Source organism: Ailuropoda melanoleuca, unplaced genomic scaffold, assembly GCF_002007445.2.
Source record: "Ailuropoda melanoleuca isolate Jingjing unplaced genomic scaffold, ASM200744v2 unplaced-scaffold7080, whole genome shotgun sequence".
Classification (NCBI taxonomy): Eukaryota; Metazoa; Chordata; class Mammalia; order Carnivora; family Ursidae; genus Ailuropoda; species Ailuropoda melanoleuca.
The window spans coordinates 1-5418 of record NW_023245837.1 but is presented as its reverse complement, the minus strand read 5'-3'; the positions used below and the strand labels follow the sequence as shown (position 1 = coordinate 5418).

The window sequence follows — 5418 nt, the reverse complement described above, 5'->3', positions numbered from 1 at the left end:
TGTTACCTGTGCTTTTGGTATTAAATTCAAAAAATCATTGCCAAGACATGTCAAGGAGCTTTTCCCCTGCTCTTTTGTACTAGTTTTATGGTTTGGGTCTTACATTACATTTCATTACACAGGGCCCCCGATGTCATCCTCCCACAAGTCTCTTGCTAACATGTGGCCTCCTACACTGGCGAGTGGCCTCTCCGCGGTGGGTGAATTGGGTCTGGGAGGACTTGGCCTCCATCAGGAAGCTTGATGTGGTCTCTGCTCCTGTGACCTGGTGCTGACGTGGTTGTTTGTAAGAGTACTTGACTCTGCGGTGATTTCAAGGTGCAGTGAACCTGTCACAGCAGCACAAATACCCTGGATCTCCACACTCAGACTCCCCAGCTGTCGTTTCTTTACCACACTTGCCACTTCACACGGGATACTTCAGTGTGTTTTGTCCCCGAACAGGGACACTCTCCCACAGAACCACCACATAGCCCTGAACGAGGAAATCATTGTGGTTTCCATATTATAACCCAGACCACAGGTCCACTTGAACTGTTGCCACCTGCCCCACTGTGTGAAATATCCTGCTCCAATCGGATCCGGTTTTCTTCTTCTGCAACTGCTCCCGAGACTTTCCCGTATTTGCACAACCCTGATGGATTTAAGGAGCACAGATGGCTCCAATCTGGGTGGGCTCTCTGGATGGCTTATGTCGCTGGGGCTGTTTTCAGTGTCCGTCCACGTGGTGACATGCATCAGTCCTTCATTTTTTCACTGTGACTAAACATAGTAACATTTACCACTTAAAACCTTTCAGGTTCACAGTTCTCTGGCCTTAGCTGACTTCACAGGGTTGTACGTCATTCTCTAGAATGTCTTCTTTCTCCCCAAGGGAGACTGTGTGCATGAAACACTACTCCCCATTCCCCTTTCCTCTCGGCCCTGCAGCCACATTCAACTTTCTGTCTCTAGATACCTCATACAGGTGGAATCACACAGTGTCTGTCCTTCCTTGAAAGCCAGCATCCTGTCCTTGTTCCTGATTTCAGAGTAGAGCTGTCAATCTCGAGAATTGAGCATGGTGTTTGCTGTACGTTTATGGAAAAAAATTACCCCTTATTCCTGTTTTCAGGAGTGTTTATATCAGCAACAGACATTGGATTTTGGTTAGAACCTTTTCTGCATCAATTAATATAACCACATGTTTTTATTTTAAAATTTATTGCAGAGTATAACATTGCTTGTTTTCAGTATATTGAACAACCTTTGAGATGATTGTGAAGAGACAGGATGTACAATAGATTTACGAGCTCCTGGTTTTGCAGTTTTTCTGACCAGGCTTCTTCCATCTATTTTAAGAGGTGCAGGAATGTATTTGCTGGTTTTGTGATGATTTCATTCGGGCCGGTAGTAGTGGTTAGGATTGGTGTTAGGGGTTGCTAGGGTTATGGTTGGGTTAGGGTTAGGGGTCTCCCTGTCCTCTTCCACACAGAGCCCATTCTCCTCCAGAACCAGAGTGATCTTTTCGATGCATAACCTTTGGGCCTCTCTGTGGTCTGCTCCCCTCCTGCCCATCCTCTCCAGCCTCACCTCTCCCACCATGGCCTGCCCCTCTGTGGGCCACCCAGGGGTATGATTGTCCCACATGTGCCTCAGGCCTGAGTCCAAGACTTTGCATTCACTGTGCCCTCTGCCAGGAGCACTCTTCTCTCCCCCTGCTTCATGTTTGGCTTGTTTCCCCATTGGCTGGGCCCTGAATTGCCCCCTGATGACCTGACTCCTGTCTGCTGGTTGAATGTGCCTGTCCGCTATTTAAATGTAGTGCCCGCCTTCCCGATGTGAGCAATTTGCTAACCTGCCCATGATGGGGCAGGAGTAAGGATATAGCCTTAGTGTCTGCACAAAAAAATCAGTCTCAGAGGGGCTCACCAAACTTGTCTGATGATGGGGGAGCTGCTGTCCCTATGGTGGGGAGCAGGTAGTCCCCTCAAAGGGGGACCAGACATGTGAGGTGGTTGGACAAGACTCCCAACTTCTTGTGTGGGGAGATGTAGACCTGGACCTGGAAGCTTACACCCTTGGACTCAAGGCTGGGGCCTAAGCAAGCTCCTTCTTCCAAAGGTCCTCTTTCCCCTTCCCTGACATGGGCTGGACCTGATTCCTGACCTGGGGGAGTTCGAGGGTGAGCCCTCCTAGGAATACCAGGGGTTTCCTGAGGACCTTGTCAGCAGGATGCCCAGTAGCCTTGAGGGAGGTCCCTACAGGAGGTGGAGACCACTCTGTGGGGACCGGTGACATCCCACTCAAAACAAAATGGGGTCGGTGGCCGGCCCTGCTGGTTCCACCCAGACTGTAGGGCATAGAAACAAGGGCTGTGCCCCAAGGTGCTCTGCTCCTGGCAGGTGGGGACAGGACCTGGGGGTTCTCCTGGGAGCTCAGCGCAGGGGGAGGGTTCCTGGCTCCAGCATGCTAGAGCCCATGTGGGGCTGCATGGCCTTCCAACCTCTTAAGCCTTAGGCACCCCTTTGTAAGATGGGGTGCTGACGAGCCCCATCTCTGGGAGCAGAAGGTAGGGAGGCCCCATGGGCAGACTCACTCAAGAGAGGCCAGGAGAGTGGCTGTTGCTTAAAGCAGCCCAGGGCCTGCCCCTTGAAGAAGGTACACAGGTCTGTGGCCCTCAGCTTCGGGGTCCTGCTGCCAGCCTCTGGCAGTGACCCTCCTCTCACCCTGTCCCCTGTCCCTGTCCCTGTCACTATGTGGTCTTCCTGGAGCTGTTCCTGCAGACGGCGAAGAAGCACTTCATGGTGGGACACAGGGTCACCTACTAGGTCTTCACTGACCAGCTGGCTGCTGTGCCCCGTGTACCCCTCTGTGAGGGCTGGAGGGCGGTGGTCCTTATGGTGGACACAGGGTCACCTAATACATCTTCAACCACCAGCTGCCAGGCCCATGTGCCCCTCTGGGAAGGCTAGAGGGTGGTGGTCCTCACGGTGGACACAGGGTCACTAGTACGTCTTCACCCATCAGCCGGCTGCCGTGCCCCGTGTGCCCCTCCGTGAGGGCCAGTGGGTGGTACTCCTCACGGTGGACACAGGGTCACCTAGTATGTCTTCACCAACCACCAGCTGCCAGGCCTGTGTGCCTCTCCGGGAAGGCTGGAGGGTGGTGGTCCTCGAGGTCCGCAGTGCCCTGTGCTGGCAGGATGTGTCCATGCAGCACATGGCGATGATCAGCCGCTTCTGTGAGCAGCGCTTCCTCCGTGAGGTGGACGACCTGGTGTGCGCCATGTGGACGTGAAGTTCCATGACCACGTGGGTGTGGAGATCCTGTCCCCCCTTTGTCACCCTGTACCCCAGTTTCTACTGGGTGGCCAATGAGAACTTCAGCTACGTGCGCTGGTCGCAGTCCCAGGCCCACGTCCCCAGGGACCAGGGCAACTTTTACTATATGGGGGCCTTTTTGTGGAGGGGGGGTCAGTGGTGGAGGTTCACTGACTGACATTGGCCTGTCACCAGGCAATGGGGGTCGACCTGGCCAATGGGATGGAGGCCATGTGGCCGGACGAGAGCCACCTGAACCACAAGCCCACCAAGCCCCGGAGGCCACGTGGGACCTGAGGCTGCTGGGCTGCCCTCCCCCCACCCGGGTCATGAAGATGCTGAGATTCGGGCAGTGCCCAAGAATCACCAGGACATCCAGAATGCATGAGGGGATCGCCCCGTCTCCGTCAGGGTTGCCTGTCTGAGCAGATCCATAAGAGCATGTTCCTTCTTCTGTCCCCTCGACTGTGGAGTCCAGCACTGCCCACTTGGGCATGTCCAGGGCCCCTAGCCACCCCGATGCACAGGAGGCCTGCCTGGGGCACAAGTTCCTTTCTTTGTGGTCAGTGCATTTCAATCATTTCGGGGTCATTTGCAGCTGCGAACGGCTCCAGTTTTATATCGAATGATTTTCTGTGTCAATGCTGAGCAACCATCTTTAAAAAGAACAATTGAGGGAAAAGGTTTTCTCCCTGGTTCTAAACAGACATCACCTGGTGGGCTGGGAGCGGCCATGCAGCAGCCTTGGAGCCAGAACGGGCCCTGGCTGGTTCTTCCTCCCAGTCCCTGCACCTCGCAGCAGGCATGGGCCTTCAGGGTCAGGGGTGCGCCGAGCCACCTCTCAGACCCCCGGTCCCCTGACCGCCAGAGGCTGTGACCGCTAGCACGGCCTCCAGGAGCATGGAGCCCTCTGGGTTATTTCTGGTTCCTGCCTTGGTTTTAAATGGCTATTTCTGTGCTGGTGTTTGTGAGATGTGGGCACTGGCTCTGTCTGGATGCACGTCCTGTTGGGATCCCTCAGTGCCCACTGGAGGGTTTGCACATGTGGACTCTCTCTGCACTATGTGTTAGCAAGCATTCACTGAGTACCTACTGTGAGCTTGGTCACCAGCAAGGGGCAGGGCGTGAGAGCGAGAACCAAGATACAGGATCCCTGCTCCAGGGCCCTCCTGGGACTCGTGATGGCCCCGTCCTCCTGACTCACTACTTTCCTATTGTGGTGTAATGGACATATGACTGATACCATTCAGCACATTTCAGGGTACAATTCAGTGGCAATACGTACATTCACTGCTCTGCACCTGCCACCTCCATCCATCAGCACAACTTCATTGTCATCCCAAACTTAACCTCTACCCACGAGACCCTAACCCCCATTCCGCCTCCCCAGGCCCAGCACTCAGCAGCTCCTTCCACCTCTATGAATCGGAGTGCTCTCCGTCCCTCACGAGTGGGGTCCTCCAGTATCAGTCCTTCAGGGACTAGCTTATTTCACGTAACACAGTGGCCTAAGGTTTGTCCCCATGAGCCTGGACCTGACCCACTTTTCCCCCGAAGGAGTGGCTCAGCCCTCTCCTGTCTAAGCTGAGCCCCCTCAGTGCCCTCTGCTCCCCTCATCTTCCTTCTCAGCCTGAATATGATCCAGCCAATCTGCAGCTTTGAAGACCTGTTCATTGCAGATGCCAGACACACAGCCCCGGGGCCTAGGGCCTCACCTACCCCATCTGTCCATGTCAGGTGCCTGCCCCTTCCCCCCAGCCAGCCACCTATACCTTCCACAGGTGTCCCCATCTCAGAAGAGGGAAACACCAAGTCCAGACCCTTGGAGACCTCAGTGACTTCTTGCTTACCACCAACTGTNCCAACTGTAGTGAGGTGGCTACTGGAGGGCATTCGATGTCCTAAACATTTAAAGGCATATGTGAGTCTCTGCTGCCCAGGGCAACAGGTAACAGTTGGGGCAAACAGAAACCAAGCAGATTCACTGGAAGAAAGGCTGAGTGATGAGGAGCATTAGGGAATAGGGCCTGGAAGCTCTGACTATCCCCGCCTGACCTTCAGATGCTCCCCAGTTCCTCCTGTGCCTCTGGTGTCTTCCTGGAACCCTGACCTGGCT

General features: G+C 54.6%; 1 pseudogene; it reads left to right on the top strand.

Annotated features, from left to right (window-relative positions):
- The first annotated feature begins 2732 nt into the window (after positions 1-2732).
- Positions 2733-3690, top strand: LOC117800464 (annotated as a pseudogene).
- The last annotated feature ends 1728 nt before the right edge of the window (positions 3691-5418 follow it).